We start from the raw sequence: 22,622 nt of genomic DNA on the forward strand, positions 1-22,622 counted from the left end.
AATTACACCATTCTGACATTCCAGACAGCTTTGCCATGTCAATAAAACATAAATAAAACATCTGAACATGTGTCACTGAAATCAACGATAGTTCCTTTAACATAAAAGTGACATAGGACTTCATCCCATTGATTCCTGCCTCCATTTCCATGGAGGCCATCACATGATGTAAGGGCACTTCTGGTAGGACAACATGGGACTCTGTTTCTGAAGTGCATAAAAACAGAGCCAAGAATGCATTTTGAGGAGTCAGGTGATACATGACTCCAAATGGAGGAAAGCGTGGGAAAGAAGGACCTTGATGGAGAAAGGATGTGGGATCCCAGAAGATGGGCCTTGAAGAGAGGGAATGGAATAAGACTGTTCACTTTTCCATTTTCCCCCACATTCCCTCAGCTCATGAGATGAGGTCCTAGGAGTAGAGCTTGACAAAATTAATTTTTGAGATACAACTCCCATGATCCTGAGGCATCATGCTTACTAACCATGCTGACTGGAGGATTCTAGAAGTTATCTTCAAAATTACATTTGCCAAGCTCTGGTTATAATAGGATTTCAGAAACTGAAAATATGAGTGAAGGTAGAGACAGCTGCATATGTTTGAAGGCGGCCCATTTATTCCTTGAATAGTCCAGGGAGGTGGAGGTGTCCATATTGTAGAAGTGTGATTTTATTATAACCGTATCTCCGTATGCCTGATAACTCCCAAGAGGCATTCTGACCCTCTCCTGTCATCTCTCTGCTTCATGTAGACAGTGCCAAGTCATTTAGAAAAAAATTCCTTAGTTCCCTTGAGAACATTTGGCCCTTTGTATTCCCATTCATGAGTTTCCTTTCCATGTCTCCCTTCCCCTCATGTGGCTTGCAAGTCCTTTATCTGTCTCAAACCAATCACTCATTCCTCCTTCTTTCTCCTTTTGACGAAAAAGAATCTGAATTTAATAAGAATGTGTTGTGAAATATCAGTGCTAATCCCCTTTGCCTTCCTTCTCCTGCCCTCTGGGGAATGGTGCCAGTAGAGCTCTGGCTGTTTTTATTGGCACAAAATCATATTTGACCCTCTGGAACCCTTCTGATCACATAACAGGTGTCTCAGGCTGACAAGATAAACATATTATCAATTATGTGCTCTCACAAGTTATGCAAGAGCCCATCTTCCTTCTGTTTGTTTCATCTCTTGACATGAATTTGGGAGAGAGAAGAAAATAAAATGCTGGTGCTTACTCTTCTCAAAACTCTGTTAAAAAGCCAAATGACAGATTTTCTTTTTCACTTAAGCCATGAAATGTCATTCCTTCAAATCTACTCATTAATATGCCATGTGTATATTATAGGAATAAAATGTAAGAACTGAAATGTGGCAGAGAGACTTCATGAAGATTGCAAACTTCTGTTATAGGATGAACATAGTTGTGTTTCCTGTCTTTATTGGGATATCTTGATACATATCCTAAGGAATAATATAAGGAAATGTGATGGTGTCACTTTGGAAAGGGAATTAATTAAATAAAAAACACTAATACAGTCATCCGCAAGTCTACACAAAAGTAAATCCCATTGTGTTCAAGGGAATCATAAATATGTCTAGGTGTGTATGCATATTTACTTAGGGATGGGTATCTATTTCTACCCTCTCTGATGTAAGATTTTTATTGTTGCAAGACAGGGAGTTGCAAATACCCATAATGGAATTCCTTTTTGTTAGTGTACAAGGTGTTTTTGTAGCTGTTTTTTAGGTTGTTTGTAGCTTTGAGCAGCAAACCACTTTTTAGGTGTGAAGGTGCCTGGGGAACAGTTCCAAGAAAAAACAGTTCTGAGGAGTTTGCTGTTTGGGAAAAAATCTCAATGGGGACAGAGTGAATGAAGGTCAAGTGGATTTATGGCATCAATAAAAGCTGAATAAGTGCAAAATTGGCCATAATCTGCCCTCAGTTACACCTGAGCAGTGCGAATCTATTGTTTTTAGGTAGGCTCCAAAGGTGTCATTGAGAACAGTGTATGGCACATTATTTATCCTGGATAGCTGAAAGAGAAAAAAATCCTTAATAAGATGGTTAACATGACCACATCAGCAAGTACTGATATGTAGCATTTTACCTAACTCATTTCAAAAATAAGGACATTGTTTTTCATCCCAGGCCTGTTCTAGTGCTCTTGGAAAGGTAGCCAGTGGTAGACAAGCCCATCAGGGCAAGAAATGAATACAAAAATATGGTACAACACACTCCTCCTCTCTTGCATTATTTCATGAATTTGCCTTTCCATTTTAAAAAAATATACTGGAGACAACATACTCTGGAAACCCAAAAGCCATTACAAATGACAATTAGAAACAGAAATCTAAACATAACATATTTGGATTCAGTGTTTGGGTCTTAAACTTTTTTAAAAAAATGTTGAATGATCATCAGCAATGTCATAATAATTGATACTTCATGCTATAACAATTTAGCTGTAATCCTGCCAATTCTTCTAATATTTGAGGTAGAGATTTTATAGTTTTATAGGTTGTTAAAGCTCCAAAATATGTTCACTTCTTTAATTATGATTTATTGGTTCACATTCTTGTGGAATCCCTTTCCCCATTTCATAACTTCAGTTTGAAACTAAGTTGTTTTGATCTGGATTGACACACAGTGGATGCTTACAAGGGTTTTGTATGCCTACCCAGACATACTGGGTGCCCTGTGTTATTCTTCTCAACAGTGTGAATCTGTATTGTTGCTTTGTGCCTTCAAGTCATTATTGACTTAATGCTACCCTAAAGCCGTGTTTTATCACTGGATTCTCTTGACAGTTGGTTCAAAAGGATTTGTCTTTGCCTTCATCTGGGGCTGAAAGTGTGACTATTCCAAGGTCCTGTACTGGGTTTCCATGGCTAAGTGTGGATTTGAACCCTGGTCTCCAGAATCGTAGCCAATGCACATACACTGGCTCTCTACAGTCTTAAATTTATGTGTTCCAGCTGCAACTGCTCTGTCACTTGGCTCTTTGAATTATCTCACTCACCAAATGAATTTTATAGTCCATTGGGGGCTGTCCATGCTTGTTAAGGTGATATTTCCATCTCCAATGTGCCGTGGAATTTCATTCGCCATGCAATTATCCCTTGTGCCTGCCGGCTGCCCATCTCACTCTGAAGGAAACCCTACACCTTGAAGATATTGTTGATGAGTGGTGTAAAAGCACATGCGCATTTTCCAAGGAGTCAGATGAGAAATGTCTCCTGCGTAATAAGGGTGAGAGCCAATTAATCTAGGACCCTTGCTCAAAACAGAATTGTATCTGTCCGACTATAGAGAAGAGTTATGAGGAGAGTAGAAGAGGTGGTTTAGAGCCCTATATTAGCCAATAAAGAGAGAGACCCCTTCTAAATTTCAGTGCAATATTGCTTACTGGTAATTTCTGTAGATAGACATAAAAACCAACATGAGTGCAAGTTTTAACCAGCTGACTAAATCTTAACATGGAAATTTATTTGTGCAGATAGCAAGGGAAATGAAGTAGAGACATAGGGTGCATTATTTGAGCATTTGCTCAAGCAATAGAGTATAATTACTATGTCTCTTCCATTGTTTTCTCTTTCTGCAAGCACTTTATATAAACTGCACAGTTTACATTGCACTGAGATCTGGATTAGAGAATGAAAGCTGCAAAGAAATGTTTGACAGAAAGAACACTGTACAGAGATTCATGGCTTTTGGAGAGGGGTGTTAAAAAAAACACCTCATAGCTCTTGAGGTTTTATATAAATGTGAATATCTCAGCATAATGAGTCTGCATTGCAAGCATTGGGCAACCACCTTGAGAGCTCTTCTCTCTGTCATGATACTGAGATGCAGAGGTTTTTTGTTGCAAACTCTTGTTGTAGAAAACTCCTGCAGGAAAAGAAATACATTTCCCCTTGCTGAATATACAGAGCAAGCATTGTAAAATGGGCTAATCAACTGCTGGTTTTAGTTTATACAACCAGCCAACAAAAACTTCTCCCAAAAAGCATATGCACACCAAACAAAAATTATATATTAGTTTTCTTTAGGATTCCTCTTATAAAATGCATGCTATTTTGCAGTGGCTTACAACAAGGGGGGAAATTAATTTTTCCAATTTCAAGCACAAAAGCTTTCAATAACCCTAGTACTTTTACATCTCATGTTTTTCATTATTCTTAAGCAATTCTTGATTGGATTCCTTTGCAGCTGATAAAAATTTAGCAATCAAGTCACTTCTGTAAGGAAAGAAAGGGATGAATGTTTGTCTCCTCTAGTAGGGCCAATGTGGAAACAAATGGTATATTTTGGTTAATAAAGTGAATATTTTTATAGACATTGCTTTGCTAACCTAACATTTAGTACCAGAGTATTATATATCTGCGAAGGAGATGAAGGACCCCTCAAACTTCCATACTTCTTGTTGGGGTGCTATCAAAATCCTTGTGGCAGAGGCTTGACTGCATCAACTTTCACCTCCCAGTTTAACCTCCTAATATCTCTCAGTGCAGTTGGCTGGATTTTAAATTGGGTTGGGGGAGGCAAATTGGAAGTCAGAGGTCAGATGACTGAATCTTGGCCTATATCTATATTGACTGAGGGTGGATCTAGACAGCCCCTTTATTGCAGGAGTTACTGCAATAAAAGGGGGGTTGTGCAGATGACATCCTGGAGAAACGCGCATTAATCTGCCACAAATCATGAAAATCATGGTTTGCGGTGAATTAATTTGATAGTGGGTTATTACACACCATCTTGGAAGGTGCAGGATAAACCCACTACTTCCAGTGTCTGGTCTGCAGAATACTGCAGTCCAGACAGTATTCCCATGGTTTTCTGAGCTAAATTACCTGGAAAACAGTGGAAATACCAACCCTTTCCCCAGAAGCCCTAAAAAAAGCCTTTAAAAAAGAAAAGTAATTACCTGGCCTCCATTGGAGAGCTGCCACAGCTCTCCTGTCATGTAGAAATGATGTGCCAGGAGAAAGGGGAGGGAGGAAAATTGCTCCTGCAAGGGGAGGCCAGGTAAATACTTTTCTTTTTTAAAAAGACTTTTAAAGGCTTGGGGGGAGGGGTAGAATGTCCCGGTGTTCTCCTGGGCCAGTTCCAGAAGGACATCTGGACATGGACAGGGTCCCAGGAACATTCACGTTTTTCAAGTACGAATGCTCCTGAGATAAAGCCCTGTCTGGAATGGCCCTCATTCAATATGATTTATTTCCTGGAGCAAAAATTATTGCACAAAAGTTTTCCACACCTCATTTTTATTCAAGTAACAATCTTGTATGAAAAGCTATGATTGGCTCAAGGTGATCACATGAATATTATGTTATGGGGTAGCTTGGATTTGATCTGATCTGTAATATGCACTAAGTTGTTATGGGGGGGGGGGGATAACAAAGTTGATGCAATAGAATGGAAAGCTATGGAGTGAGAAAGGCGGGGTATAAATGAAGCAAATAAATAAAATAATTTCAAAAATATATGATAAAGATAAGATATTGATTTTAGAATAGTGTTTCATAACATTTATTGTTAATCATGCTGTGCCAAAATATGCACATACACACAAGGTATTTCACAGGTTGTGTGTATGTGCAATACCTTGTGTGTATGTGGAAGTTTCCTGATCTGAAATTTAAAAATCCTCCAAAATTGAAAATTGTCCATATGGTTGGTTCAGATAGTGACACCTTTGCTTTCTGATAATTCAGCTTACACAAATTTTATTTCATGCAGAAATTTAAAAACTATACAAAATTATATGAAACATACATGAAATTTAGATTTGGGTTCTATCTCCAAGATATCTCATTATGTATATTCAAATGTTCCACACTCCTTAAAATCCAAAATACTTCTGGTTCCAAGGCTTTCTGGTAAGGTATATTAAACCTGCATTAATTTATGTTTATTGATTACATGACCATGGATAAATATGCTGTGTCTTTGTATCAGCATTTTGCATTGCCAAAGGTTTTTTGTTTGTTTGTTTTTTTCAGAAGAGCAAGTGAGAAAGAAGAAAAAGGGAAGAAAGGTTTCACCATCTTTGATCAGGAAAATGTTGATGTTCTCCTATTTCCAGTGTGAAAACAAATTAAGACAGGATTTGCAGCTCTAATTAAGTTGTTCCATAGCACAAGGGTAATTGCAGTAAAGACTTTGCTTCATAGCAGGGAATGATCGTTGCCATAGCCCTGCACAGATGACTAAAATGTGGACATAATCAGCCCTTTGATGCAACATATTTCTTGTCTCATTGCACATAAAGGGGCAGCAATGACGTTTTCTGAAAGCAGACCTTAAAGTTACCCTGCCATAATCACAAGACAAATGGCAAGAAAGGGAGCCGTCAGGAACCTACACTTACCCTATATCAGTTTTATGCCAGCAAAATGACACAGCTTCTCCCAATAGTTCTAGAATTGTAGTTTAGTGACTCTGATGAGACTTCCTCATTAGAGACCCTGCATGCTCCTCACAGATCAACAGACTTCAGGGTATACTAAGAGAGAAGGAGTATTTCTTAAACCATGTTCTATATTTTATACACAATAAATCCTGGATTGTGTTTTGGTACAAACCATCATTGCCCATTAGTTGTGTCATTAGACCAGATCAGACATAACAGAATATTGTGGTTTTCTTATATAAAAAAAACACTGCTGCATCACACTGTTGGGTCATGTTCAACTTGTTGTCCACAAAGACTCCAAGATCTTTCTCACATGTTCTGTTGTTGAGCCAGGCATCACCCATGTAACTTTGCTTTTTGTGATTTCTACCTAAGTGTAGTATCTTACATTTGTCCTTGTTGAAATTCATTTTGTTAGTTTGAGTCCAGATCTCTAATCTGTTAAGATCATTTTGAATTCTGATCCTGTCCTAGAATGTTAGCTATCCCTCCTAATTTGGTGTCATCTGCAAACTTGATAAGAGTGCCCTCTAAACCTTAATCAAGGTCATTAATAAAGATGTTCAACAGTACTGGGCCCAGAACCGAACCCTAGAATCATAGAATCAAAAAGTTGGAAGAGACCTCATGGGCCATCTAGTCCAACCCCCTGCCAAGAAGCAGGAATATTGCATTCAAATCACCCCTGACAGATGGCCATCCAGCCTCTGTTTAAAAACTTCCAAAGAAGGAGCCTCCACCACACTCCGGGGCAGAGAGTGTGGTCTCACAGTCAGGAAGTTCTTCCTCATGTTCAGATGGAATCTCCTTTCTTGTAGTTTGAAGCCATTGTTCCGCGTCCTAGTCTCCAAGGAAGCAGAAAACAAGCTTGCTCCCTCCTCCCTGTGGCTTTCTCTCACACAGTTATACATGGCTATCATATCCCCTCTTAGCCTTCTCTTCTTCAGGCTAAACATGCCCAACTCCTTTAGCCGCTCCTCATAGGGCTTGTTCTCCAGACCCTTGATCATTTTAGTCGCTCTCCTCTGGACACATTCCGGCTTGTCAATATCTCTCTTGAATTGTGGTGCCCAGAATTGGACACAATATTCCAGGTGTGGTCTAACCAAAGCAGAATAGAGGGTTAGCATTACTTCCCTGGACCTAGACACTATGCTCCTATTGATGCAGGCCAAAATCCCATTGGCTTTTTTTGCCGCCACATCACATTGTTGACTCATGTTTAACTTGTTGTCCACGAGGACTCCAAGATCTTTTTCACACGTACTGCTCTCAAGCCAGGCATCCCCCATTTTGTATCTTTGCATTTCGTTTTTCCTGCCAAAGTGGAGTATCTTGCATTTGTCACTGTTGAACGTCATATTTTTTAGTTTTGGCCCATATCTCTAATCTGTTTTGAATTCTGCTCCTGTCCTCTGGAGTATTGGCTATCCCTCCCAATTTGGTGTCGTCTGGTGTCATCCCTGTGGCACAGCATTACCTGCATCTACCAAGCTTGTAACTATCGAAAAAAACAAGAGATAAAATTAGTCTGACATGACTTGTTTTTTTAAAAATCCATGCTGACTTTTAGTAATCATAGCATTCCTTTCTAAGTGATTGCAGACTGCTTCTATAATGATATGCTCCAGAATCTTTCCTGGTATTGGCTGACAGGATGATAATTGTTTGGGTCCTCTTTTTCCCTTCTTGAAGATAGGGACAACATTTGCCCTCCCCCAGTCTGCTGGGACTTCTCCTGTTCTCCAAGAATTCTCAAAGTAAGACCAATGATGAAGCATGGTGGAATTTTCTGTGCCATACCATTTGAATGCCTGTATTTTTCCCAGTTCCAATTTAAAATAAAATTTGATAAAAATATCAGATTTGATAACACAGTTTGATTTTGATATTTAGTGCAAGACAGACAAAACACAGTTCGTGGATGAAGCTATGGGGGAGGGGAGGGGAAGGAGGAGGAGGAAAATGCAGGTACCTCCCTAAACAAGAATCCCTCTGTGAATTTTCATTCACTCCCCCAAATCCTATCATTGCAGACAGTGGGGCATTGAAAAGCATTTATACCTAGAAGTCCTATATTAGCTATATTTTATGACACTACCATGGTAAATTTGCCTCCCCCCCCCCCACTTTTTTTAGGTACCTAAACTGTATTTCTAAATGATTCACTGAAGTTTTAAGTTATTGTAATGTTAGAAGTCTGAGAAGTAAGGTAACATTTCATTAGGGGCACAGAATTCATATCTGGGAGGCAAGTATATACTCTACACTTATGGCACAGTTCTTCAAGGTCAGATATCACAAAGAATATTGTCTAAGTTAAAACAAGTAAACCAGTTAAGAAGAACGTTCCATTTCAGAGGGACTTTCCTTGAAGACACCCCATAAAACTGAACCAGGTGCACTCCCTGTCTCTGTTTTCACAGACACATAGATTATTCACACACACTTCTAATTTCCGTAAAACCCAGTATCACTATATTATGAGAGAAAAAGGGAGAAATGGGGAGGGGAGTTTAAAAGCAGCTGAAAAAGGGAAAAACAAAGGGTTAATTGGGACTGCTAATTAGAGACAGTTGGAGGGTATGGACCAAGCCACCCCAAAATACTGATGATATTAAGAAATACACATAAACAATAAAATATATACGCAATATACAATAGATATTCATAACAATATGTTATATGTGAAGAAATCTATTTTCCCTGCAGTTACTGCAGGACCTTTAGGCAAACTAGTGAATGTGAGGAAAATGTGATGTGGTGTCGCAGTTCCCTTTATGCCCAGCTTCAAGTCTGCAAAGCATGGCTCCATTACACCAAAAAGCACAACTCCTCTATATTGATAAGCATAGTTTGGTCTATAATCCTATAAACTGAAGTGGACAATTCTTGGGGACCTGATTGGTTCCCTTGGGACCCGAGAAGCCTGTAACTTCAAAAAAGAAAAAGGAAAAATACATATGTGTCATGCAAACTAATGCCCAGTGTCTCAGGGGGACTGTGCTTATTCTGGCCCTCTGAGTGATGGCCCCAAGGGTGTTTTTCTTACTATGACTTCAAAATGAACAGGCATACATAGGACTTCAACCTACATATTTACATAAGCAACCAAAACTGGCTAAATTTGTTCCATGATACTTCTGCTTCTATTCACCACAAGTCCATACTTTCTCCATTTTTTGGCATTCATGTATGTGTATGAAAATTTGCATTGAATACAGATTATAGTGTATGTTTTCTCAAGTGCAAAATAAGTATTTCCAAATTCAATTGCTTTCAAAAGAAGCATTCTGAAATGTTTTTAATGCATTTTATTGCCAGCATTTGATAAATGAGAGAGCCAGTGTTTCAGTCTGTACTGTACTTTCCTCCAGAATCTGTGGGTCAAAATGTGCAAAGTCTGCATTTCTTCTAGTGGTACTAGTCCCTCACATTGTATATAAACCAGTTACCTCTTATCATGAGTTTCTCTTTCTTCTACCTCCATTCATTTACACTTCTGTTATGGCTGTCTCTACATCCTACTGTGTCTGTGCATTGGGCACATGCTGGTTTAATGTCCTATTATTACCTATTTTCTCTCCTTTTTTCAACTACTGATCAATGAGGCATGTCAGGTGTTTCTGTGACAAAAGGGTTCCTCCAGCTATCAAAATTGCTAACTGCTCCAGAATTTAAAGTCCCTGTCTTGTATGCACTATGCACTACCAAGCTAGCATCCCACAGACCTTCCTGAATAGCCATTTCAAGATTCAAGGCCAAGGAAGATTCCTTTCCTCCTACAGATTTGAGAAACAATTCTGAGAAGCAGTGTTATTATTGCTTCACTGGATCAGCATTTCTGACATAGCAGTTTAACTGTATCACATTAACTTCATGTAACTTCTGCAGCTATGTGATGCTATGTCACATTTATGGCAAGTTTAGTACCTCTCCTGCAGAGTGCAAATAAAAACAAATTATAAATAAAATAAAACGGGGTGTATGAAAAGAACTTTGTGGAGAGGTACCATGTCAGTCGTTTAGCTAAACTGTATGTTTCTAGTGAGTTTAATCCTCTTCATAATTCAGTTCCTTCAGGTTCTTTGCTGCCACTTCCTTGGAATTAAAAAATAAATAAAGTAAAACTGTTGTAAGGGGAAGATGCTTATGACATGTTTGGAAGGGAGGAAAGAACAGTCTCATCTGGGGAAATAAGCAGCAACAAATAATACCCAGAATGTTTTACAGACCAATAGCTATCTCAAAAGAACTTTGTAAATAAGAGTGAATTAAATAGTACTGTGTCTATTGCTGAAATGGGGGTAACAAATCTTGGGCCAATTATATGGTATTTGTAGCAGCCCATTGAATATCACAGAAATTCATGGAAAGTATGAAAAGAAAGGCTCCAGCCTGATCTTCTTTAGGAAGGACCCGTGAATGAGCCAAAGATGGCCATTGCTGAATCTAACCAAGTGTAGCCTCAAGTCCACTTGGAGGTACCATCTGTGAGATTGGGGGATATACTGTCTCTTGGAGAATATAAGAAGAATTCTAATATATCATAATCAAAAACATATTTGATACAGCATTCTTTTTCTCACAGTGACCTACCAGATACCTCTGGGAAGCCTCCAATCAGGAGGAGAAAATACAATTTGTCTCCCACTTTAATACCACAGCAACTGGGTTTCCAATTTCTGAGACAAGCCCTCTTATCTATATAACCATCCCAGCTCATTTCTGAGAGATTTGCACTCCATGAATAACCCGTGTACAAGCAACCTGCAATTCACAATCCAGTTCAATACTTGGTCTCCTTTACTGTGGGCTGGCATGTGTGCCATGTTTTTCTTGTGTTTTTTTTTTTTTGTCAAATCACCACATTTTGCTGCCATTGTTCTGGACATAACAGGACATGGGGAGCAGGGGGAGTAATAACCAATTTGCTCATTTAAATCATGCTTCCCCTCACCTGCCAAACACTTATTTAAATTTCCCCTTATAAATGAGATTGTGGGAGGAGAGAAAAATGTCATTCTGTGTGTCTGTATGTTCCTATTCACATATTGAATCATGGATTTCGGAGAGACATCATGGGTCATCCAGTCCAATCCCCTGCAAAGAAGCATATAAGAGTAAGGAGATGGAAAAGTATAGTAAGTATAAAAAAGGAAAATTGAGAGGTGCTGAAAGAGTCTTTTCTTCTCTTGTCCTTTCCCAGACTTAGAATTAGGTATAGAATTGATGTGATTTAGTGATTTGAGACAAAGGTTCAAATCCCCACTTAGCCATGGAAACCCACAGGGTGAACTTGGACAAGTCCCACTCTCCCAGTCTCAGAGGAAGGCCAAAGCCCCTGTGAATAAATTTTGACAAGAAAAACCCATAATAGGTTCACTTTCAGGTTGCTATCATATTTCATTTGATCTTAGAGGCTAAGCAAAGTCAGTTCTGGTTAGAACTCGGATAATAAACCATCAATAAACACTAGGTTTATTGCAGGCAGATGGTGTGCAAGCCATATTTCAGAGGAAGGAATTGGTAAAACTACCCTTGAATATTCCATGCAAAAGAAAAAATCTTATAAAACTTGTGGGTTCACCATATGTTGACAGGAGCTTTGAAAACACACACACACACACACACAACCTTTTATTACCACTTCTTGTTGTCTTGATAATATTGGTCGTGATCAGACAGGGCTGGGAGAAATTACTTTTGGACTAAAACCTCTTGAATTCCACAGCCAGCATGATTTGGGGTACGAGGGGTGGGGGTGGGGTCCCAAAGTAACTTCCACAACTTCTGTGAGCATTGCAAATGAATTTGAATATATTGCAGGCAGATGGATACAACATGTTTTTTCTACATGTTTGTTTAGATTGGATTTTTTTCCTCAGCAAAGCTTATTAATACTTGAATCCCTCCTCATAGTGATTTATCTTAGCCATGCAGAGATTAAAAATAGCCTTAGTGACCAACATTCCATTTCATCTTCCTTAAAAAAGAACACCTCCCCATTATCTTTCTGTCCTCAAACTTGAGTCTAAATATTTTCAAAAGAAATTCTTTAATCTTTTTTTAAATTTCTTTGAAAATGACATCTCTTACACCTTTCTCACAACACTGCTTTCTTTGGGGTGGTTTGAATTAAAATGTGATAAGTGTTATATGTGTTGATAAAATATTATGTGTTGATAAAAAGTTGCAACGGCTGCTGTCTGCTGCTTACAAATGATTCAGGGAGTATCTCCGCCTGTTTTAGATAGGAAAACATTCAAAATATGTTGAAATTGGGTGACTGATATTAGAGCCAAGGGAACTTTTTCACCATTCTCTCCATCTCTCATTGTTCCACTCTCTGAAAACGATTGCCAGACTTAAAACTGAAGCATAGAATCTGAGAAAGCATATATATATATATATAGAGAGAGAGAGAGAGAGAGAGAGAGAGAGAGAGAGAGATAGGTATATTCTAGCAGTATTGATTCTATGCTTCAGTTTCATGTCTGCTACTGGACAGAATGACCCTCTCACCAGGAGCAGCCCTAACATTAGACACAATGAGGCAGTTGACTTAGAATATAAATGTAAGATGACAAAGGCCTTGGAAGTAAACATTACTTGCTATCTAGTCTACCTTGCTTCCTTAATGCTTTCTTATTGTCTTCAAGTGCAGCAGTACATGCTGTCCAATCACCAGTGCTGAAGAAGAGATAGACTGCTGGTCCAATCAGTCCTCTTTGGTTAATGGTATGGAAAGGCACCATCTTTATTTTTTTTTCCTGATGCAGCAAATTTTCTTGTGATGTCTCTGTTTTCCATAATTACTTTTTCAGTACTGGAAGAAGCACCAGAAGTTCTGAGTGTTGCCTGAACAATGGAAGCTTAAGTCTGATTGCCATGTAGATGATATATCAGCAACTCTGGGTCAACCAACCAGAAATTGCACACTTTCATGGTATTGGTTGTGACAAACTTTCAACCTCTTACTCTTCTTTATAGTACTAAAAAACAAGTAGTGCTGTAAGGTAAGGAAAATCCTGTAGCTGCTTTAAGGAAAAGGACTTGGCTGCGAAAGAACTGATCTGATTGGGTTACTATGGCGTGCTGAAGTTGAGCCGTTGTGCAACATCATCAGTACTGCTTTTCACCACCGGGACTGAAGGACTTTATTCTTTTATCAAAGAGAATTCATAGCAAACATCTAAACCCCTTTAAAACAGCAAAGTCTTAATCTTCTATGCATTCCAGCTCTTTGATGTGGAATCCCTTCCAGGGACTGGGCACACCAACAGAGCTCTATGGTGTGTGTGTGTGTGTGTGTGTGTGTGTGTGTGTGTGTGTGTGTGTGTGTATTTTCCTGGCCGCCCACTTCCCTTCCATCTTGTGTCATATGAGTTAATAGATGACAGGAGGACTGGAGCATCACTGCACTCAAGGCAATGAATATGAATTGCTTTGATGTAACTTCTTTTCACTGACAACAATCTGGAATCACCTGAATCAGTAATACATAAAAAGGAGGTACATTGTCATGGATTTGCTTACTCTGAATTAGAAATTCCAACTTTAAATAATCACAGGCAATTAAACACTTCAGAAGTCTATCCTGAGTATATTGGATTTGCATATACTCAGGATTTGTATCAAGGCTTGGTTATCTTATTCATGTACAGCCAAAGACTGAAAGGTGATGAAGGTTCTCTCTTGACCCTTGCACTCTTCAGAGTTGTGCAAATAGCAATTCCTTCTGAATGTCTAATAATTGCATAGATATTAGCAAAACATGCCTGAGCATCAGTAAGAGGCTCACGTCAGCCATATGCATTGACATTCCTTTGCTTTTTTTGAGCTAATAAAAATGTTTTGCATTCAGTCTGAGTCAAAGCTATTCAGCTGGACATTGTGTTTTGCCCTGTTCTCTCTTGAGCTTTTTGTTCTGGTGAACAGATCATGATGAAATGTATATAATTGGTTTGGATCTCTTTCAGAGGGAAGGAAATAGAAAAGCCCTTGGAAAGAAGAAGCACATCCTTAGGGGTTGTAATTTTGAGAAGGCAGGCAGAGATGCATCCTTGATCAGCTTTCATGGTTCCAATGAAACCCACATTTTTATTCTTTCTTTGACTTCAGGGCACAGCCATGTCTGAATTTAAAAATAAACACTTCCTTTTTTCCAGTTTCAGTCCAACCAATAAACTCATTATTACTTATTTATAATACAATCTTATTATATCTGATCCGAAGATTTAAATGAAATTGTTTCTCCCAACTATGATATCCTAGCCATGAATATTGCCTTACCAAGCTCTTACCAAACTCAGTGAGTCATCTCTACTTCAAATTAGTGGCAAAACACCGAGAATTTATTCCCAGATAGTATATGCAAAATTGGAGCCTTGGTAATTTTAATTCCAGTTTCTACAAGTACTCACTGATCAGAATTCACACTTGAAGACCTCTCTGATTTTTCTAATTTTCTTATTTCTTTATTTCAAATTTCACTGATTTTCCTTTTTTTCCTATTAGAGTTGGGCAGATGTCAAAAAGTTTGAACTGAAGGGGTCATAATGAGTGGCCTTGTCCAGTGATCACAAAAGCTCAGCTTTTTTTGCATGTCAACACTTTGAGCTTCCATAGAAGGCATGGGTTAATTTATGAGTTGAAACATTTCAGTACATAATGAAAAGAAATTGATAGATTTTCCTATCTCTAGTTAGGAGACTGGAGTTTGCCACTGTTATCTTCCCTTATTTTCCAAATAAATAATTAAAACCTTAGTGTACAGAAAAATAAGCAGCAAAAGAGGTGGGCATTAATGGTAGAAAAGGGATTTTACTGTTATTCTTGGGTACTAGTTCCTCAGATGAATTAAAATAGAAAGAGGATCTTCTTTTTTGCTACTTTTTAAAGTCCCAGAGTGGCGGGCTAGAAACTTCAGTGGGGAGAGCAGAAAATTCAGTTGAGCTTTGTATCTGAACTGACCTTATAAATTCTAAATCTTCCAAGAGTTTTCTCCCTCCTTCCACAAATAAATACTCACAATAAGTGTGTGTGTGTATATATATGTCCCCTTTTGCAGCTCTGCAGCTATCCTTTCCCAGTAGATCCTCCTGCACCCCATATTCTTAAGTAACTCTCACCATGAGGCTAGAAATTCTCATTTCTGGTGGGCATCAATTCTAGGGTAACCACTCTAGGAAATGTGTACATGTCACCTCCTGGCTGGAAGGACCCTCTTCACATGAGGATCATGAGTTTCTAGCCAGTAGTCTAGCCAGTAGTCCCCCATATGAATTAGGAACAAGGAAAGTCTAGCTTCTCAGAAGAGATGCTTGAAAGTCCATTTCTTCACAATGAGAAGATTTTAGCAGCAGACACAGCACCATTTCCATGTTCCAACACCTCAAGAGGCCATCTATGTCTAGAAGTGCTTGACTGAATTTTGGTGGTATTTGACCCTAGAGTGTTATTGGATTTGATTTTTGGCTTCCTTTGACCTGAATTTCTTAACTCTCCTGTAGGATGTAGTTTACTGTAACCTTAGCTCTGTTTTGTGTACCCTGGCTATATATTCTCACTGTCTGATCTGTCTGACAGCTATGCGAACTTTTACTGGTGTTGACTTTGGACTATCTGTCAGTAGAACATGTTCATCTGGAACCAGAACAGCATGCAGTGGAAATGTCCATTTTGGAAAGCCACTGCCAAATCAACATAGAGTGCAAAAGGGAACCTTTGGCCTACCAGAGACTCAAACATCCATCACCCACTCAGCATGCCCAATGGCAGGGGATTTTGAGAACTGAATTCATCTTTGTTGTAGATCACAGTGACCTCGATAGACCCATGTCTTAATCTATTTGAGGTAACTCCCCAGTGTTCCTCTTCTGGAAATGCTGATTTTGCCCCACAAATAGCTTTGAGTTTTGAATATAGATATAGATATAGATATATGCTTTTTACAGCTCAGCTCCAGACTATTTGAAAGCTAGTAACTCCCTATACAAACCTGCTAGAATCTTAAGGAGGGTTTTCTCATTTTCGCCATTGTCACAGGCTTGCATGGCGAAGATATGGGAGACAACTGTCTCAGTGACCACTCCCAACCTCTGCAATTCCCTCCCACATGCGACTATGCTGAAGCCACTCCTATTCTTTTTACCTGCAGTCAATGATCTTTTCTTCTAAGCAGTTTTTTAATATGTAATTGCTCATAGGGAGGGTCTTCATTGGAATGTCCACTTTATATGTGTTTTTCATTTTTGCATGAATTTTCAATAACTGTATACTATTTTAAATGCAATGATTTTATTTTTAAAAATTGTATTGTCAGATATTGACTGATTTCTTTGGTGAGGCAGCATATGAAATAAAGACATAAATAAATAAAAAGACAGCAATAAAAAACCCACCTTTATTAGCACCCAATGTTTGCTGTCTCACTTTGCCCCAGGACAAAGTGGCCTGCATGAAAAAAGAAGGAAAGAAAGAAAGAAAGAAAGAAAGAAAGAAAGAAAGAAAGAAAGAGGAAGGCTTTGACCCAATTCCCAATTGATGGTTTCCTATATAGGTGTCATTTGTTTTGGATAATTAGGCAATAAGTACTAGGGAGTCTAATGTAAACAGAAAAAGTCAACCAATTGACTTATGCAAATCAAAGTCAAATGAGACAGGATGAATAACCCCTTCTTTCTCCAACTCTTGCCGTCTCCTTGTTTGAAAATGTGCATTACAAATATTTCTGCCCACCATTTTATCCTTTACCCAGTTTTGCTACTCTTCCATTTTAAACACATCCACACATACAATTAATTACAAGCTTCAGATTTTCACTTGGGAAATGGGAGGAATAAGGTGAGCAAGCCTTTTAATTACAAGTACCCAGTTCAGAAGGTCAGGAATTTGAGCTGAGGGCAGATGCAGCAGCCTGACTTAATCCCATTTTGCTGAAAAATGTGGATGGAGGAGAATCCATGAAGGAGACATGAATATGCCTATAGAGAGAAATAAATTATAATTTAGGAAATTATTTTCCTCTCTTCTCATCCTCCTCTCTGCTTTAAAAAATATCCTGCTATATCTTTCCTTCCAGTCTTGCCAAATAAAAGATACACATAATTCCAAAGAACGCAATCACTGCAGTTAAGAAGATGAAGCAGAACCATTTAGTGTGACCCTGAAACACACACCATCCAGACTTGGATGCTATGTACAGGCAGACCCCAGGTTACAAACAAGATAGATTCTGCTGGTTTGTTTTTAAGTTGAATTTATTGTAAGTTGGAACAGGTATATTTTTCTCTCCACAAGGAGAGAAAAAGCAGGGTATAAATAAACATAACAACAACAGCAATAGTAACTCCAGCTAATTTGTTTCAGTTTTGGATCACTTAGGGAATGGCTAATATCCCCCCCCCCTTTTTTTCTTTTTTTTCCTTTTTTCTTTTTTCTAGTTATCTAGTTATTTCATCTCACTCTCTGTCCCTGTGACAATTGGACTTCGAAAATTTTGGCTTGTTGTGGAAACAAGGATTGGTGATAAAGCTTCAGTAGAGATACCTTTTTACCGTGATAATTCTTACAGGGATTAATTTCCTTTCCTAGGGGTAGATTTCCTCTCACTTCCTGTTGACTCACCCCATTTATTGTAATATTGATTGTTTACGTTAATTGTTATCAGTGTTATAATTACTGTTGTTACTGATGTTATGTTTTTGATATTATGTTTTTGTAATACAGGCATCGAATTGTGCCTTGTGTGTGTAAGCCGCCCTGAGTCCCCCCGGGTGAGAAGGGCGGGGTATAAGCAACCGCAATAAATAAATAAATAAATAAATTTATAACTGTCACATGTAAGTCAATGTTTGTTACTCAGAAACTGCCTGTACTCCTATGTCTACTTTCTTCAGTTATTGCAAATCACAGTTTTTAATGATATAAAAGTGGTTGAAGTAAGTGCCTCAGTTCACTCATGGACTTGCTCAAATGCTCTCTTTTTGTGTAGCATTTTACCTTGTGTCTCTTCCTTGTTTTCTTATACTATTTTCTACAATGGCATTGTACAACACAGATGGTGACTATGTAAATAATCAATAAAGTCAGAAGACAAAGGTAGACCAGATGTTTTGCACTTCAGCTTCAAGAAGCCCTAATGTGCACACTATTTGTCCCCCCCACACACACACACACATTGTGTTGACCCTGAGGCCAAGGAATCACATAATAACCAGAAAAGGTGGGAGCAAGGTTCCATATTCAGAAAATAGTTTTGATGGATTGCTCCAAAACATGACAGTACAGGAGAGGTAATTTTTGTGTCAATTCAGGGCTATAAAAGCTGAGAAATAATTTTATTTGAAAAACTAAAAGTTTTACAAGTGACCTCCAGTTTGACAGATATTATATGTCCACCCCAACACACCTATTGTTCTACTTATGTTTAAGTTTGATGGTCATTGTCTTTCAGAAAATAGACCACTATATTAGGTGAGCAACAAGATTTAATATCTGCTGTGATTGTAGTACTATAAGGTGTTTGTTGTTTTTATAGTACCCAACATTAATTGGAAGAATCATTAGCCAGCATGAATAACTATTTACTTTCAGCTGCTCTGGAGGATGATTGTCTCTTCTGGTTTTCAAGTATTTTTCCTACTGTCCATTAATCTCTATTGTCCTTGAAGAAGCCTACTTCTCCTTATTAGCTGGTATGCACAGAACTCTGTGTGAATGAAAACTAGGGTGCCCCCTGGAAACTCAAAGTGAATTTTGTGTACACTATTAAGGCAAGCCGTTCCAAACATACCCTCCAAATTTGGTGGCAATCTGCCCAGTCATTTCTGGATTATCTAACTATCATCTGCTTTATATTCTGCCTTTTCTCATAAATTGTGACACAAACAACAGATAATTTTTTTATTTATATAGAAATGTGGGTGGGGTTAGGTTGTGCGGGAAAATGAGAGTGAAGAAAAAAAAACTAACAATGCAACTCTAAGCATGGTAATTCTGATATCTTGTTGCCATCAACAGAACTTCCTGCTCGATCAGTTGCTGCGAATCTTCAGACTGAGTTGCTTAAAATAGGGGTTGTGTTGTTGTTGTGGTGGTGCATTTTTTTTTATTTATTTATTTATTTTTTGCATTTCAAGCAAGACTAAGACATTGTAGGAAGTTGCTTCAACAGAGCCATAATTATTTTTCAAAATTCTTAATTCTGAATGTGACTATGTGTTTTTCAGTAATGGCATTTTAATGCCCAACAACCCCAGGGAATGAAATCGAAGTTAACAGTTGATGGTATCTCACACTTTGCAATCACAATTTCACTGTATATGACAAATGATGTTCCATAAATATTTCACAATGCCATATTGTCAGACCATGTGTTTGTGCAGTCAAGAGCAGGGTGAAACAAATGCAGATGGAAAGGAATAAAGTACCAATGGTAGTGTCACTATTTCACAATAGGCAATTGCTGTTCAGATCAGTGTCAGAAGGAAGTGTGTTTTCATACATTGTACAAATTATGTCATTTTCTTCAACAAGCAGTAATAACTAGATAACTTTAAGGAGAAGTTATAAAAATTCATAATGGATAAAGATACCAATAGATATTAGTATTTTTAACTATAATTCCGAGAGTACTCCAGTCTGCACAGTCACGATAGCTAAAGAATTCTGGTAGTTTTCAAGGTGGAAAGGCAAAGCTCTGTGGAAAAACCAAACTCCTAACTTGTCTAATGTCATCAGTATTATATCTGTTATGGGCCTGACTACAAACACTTACATATGCCCATCAACATTTGACAGCAATTCATAGTAGTCATTCCTATTTCACTTTGATCATCAACCATCTGTTCTTTCATATTTGATAGCTTATAATAAGTAAATGATATATATATACATAATCAAGAAAAATCCCCTTCAATAGGATGCAGGGACACTCAACAGTTAGATCTCAAAATTTACAGTCACATTTTCATTATTTGAATTTGGGGATGAAAATTTGATGTGAATGTCTGAATTCCAATAATGAGAAATTTAGCGAGATTGTGTGACCTCATAATTTGAGGGAAGGTTTTGGAACCAAAATTATAGATTCTGATATGACCAATGGACAAGCTGAGGTTCATTTTGTAAAATGGTTGGATTGGGCATTGTGGTGGTGTTTGTTTTAGGATGTCCTGGGACAAATTAAGATATCACATTTCACCACCCTTTACTCAGAGATTGGTTCTTATTCGAGAAGAATTAATGTACAGTATTTACATTTAGCCATGGATTCTGGGGTAGATTCTAACTAAAAATAGATTTATACATTAAATATAGTCCATTCAAGTTCTGTTTTCATTATACTTAGCCTCCTGTGTCTAGAATATCTCTATTCAATCTTTACTGATGTGTATATGCAACATATGGGGAGGAAGACTATGTTAGTCCCATTACCAGCTATTCCATTACTGTAGTTTGCAACCTTCTGGGAATGAAGAATGATATGTCCAGATAGCCTCTGCTATCTTGAGGGTTCTCCACATAATTTGGAACCTGAAAAACCATGGGTCTAGCTCCCATGGAAAATCTCCATGGGTAGTGCAGATCTATGTTTGTATATAAATGCAAGTAATACTGGATTACTTTTGCATATGAATGCAGTTAATATACATAGATGTCCATTTTGTTGGAGTTTTTCATTTGTTAAATCTTTTATTAATGAACTCTTTCTTAACTTCCTTAGGGAAAATTCTTTCTGAAACTGTTTTAAGAGGAGTGGGTACAGTCACTTATTGACACACTGAAGGATTTGTCCCATTACCAATATTTTTAAGAGGATGTATTTCCAACAGGACTGCAGAAAACAAAAGGATTAAATTTCTCTTCCGTGTCTCCCTAATATTGAGTCCCACTTTTTGCAGATACGTGTGCTCACATACTCATTTTGACCTTTGCACTGCCTGCTCCAAAATAGTGGTCTATCTTTTCACCTACATTGAAAAGCCAAGCGATAATTGCTGCTTCCAGAATTTCTTAAGCTACCCACTTTGACATATTCTTATTAATTTCCATAATGCAGCTACACCTCACTAACCCACTATACCTCCAGCCTTTCACAATGGAGTCACTGACCCAGAGATAGTTGGAACAGTTTAAGGATAGGTTAAGTTTAACCTTAGCAATTTAACAAACATTTTTCTCAGATGATCACCATTCATGCAATTTCATATTACATATTCTTTATAAACAACTGAATCTTGGTATTAAATGGACCTCTTTAATTTATAGACCTCTGGTTGTTTTTTAACTGCTGTCCAATTGTGTTCACTTTATGATGACCCCATGAATGATAGATCTCCAGTCACTCTCTCATCAACACCATTGCTCAGGACTTGCAAGCTCAGGGCCAGAGCATCATGGATTGCATCTACCCATCTGTAATGTGTTCTTCCTCTTTTCCTACTACATTCTACTTTACCAAACATTATTGTATTTTCCAGTGAGTCAGGTCTTCTCATGATATGTCCAAAGTATGATTGTCTCAGTTTAGTCATCTTGGTTTCTAGAGATAGTTCAGGCTTGATTTGCTCTAGGACACAGTTATTTCTCCTTTTAGCACAAATACAATGAAGGTACATCCAGGGCCGTAGCCAGAAAAAAATTTCGGGAGGGGTTTAAATTTTCGGGGGGGGGGGTTGAAAATTTCGCGGGGGGGGGTTGAAACCTGCCTCCTAGCTCACGCTGAAGCAAAGAGCACAGCAGGGGGCAGAGCAGCCTTCAATAGCCTGCAGCTCCGCCCTTGTCAACCACCTCCACCAAGTCTGGCCTCCTTAATGAGAGCATTCAACACCCCCCCCCCCAACTTGGTTGCTTCACTACTGTTCTGTCACGCGTTGGGCCTGTAAATAATTGTCTTTAGAACAGGATGTGCAACCTTTGCCCAGCGGGAAGCCAGGGGGCCTAAAGAGAAGTTCTCAGAGGTTTCCACCACAAACAGTCTTTAGATGGCTTGAGAAGTACAACAAAGTATTTTATTAATGAACAATCAAACAGAAACTTCTCTTGTCTTCAGTAAAGTTAAGCAAATGATTCCAAGCTTTTAGGCAACTGGTGAATTCCTAATCTTGCCCACGAAGGACAGGCAACTGTCTTCAATAACTTCTTCTTTAAAGAAAAATCCCCATTTTAACTTCTCCCAGGCTTATTGTAATCTAACCCTTACTGATGTG

Source organism: Anolis sagrei, chromosome 3, assembly GCF_037176765.1.
Source record: "Anolis sagrei isolate rAnoSag1 chromosome 3, rAnoSag1.mat, whole genome shotgun sequence".
Taxonomy (NCBI): Eukaryota; Metazoa; Chordata; class Lepidosauria; order Squamata; family Dactyloidae; genus Anolis; species Anolis sagrei.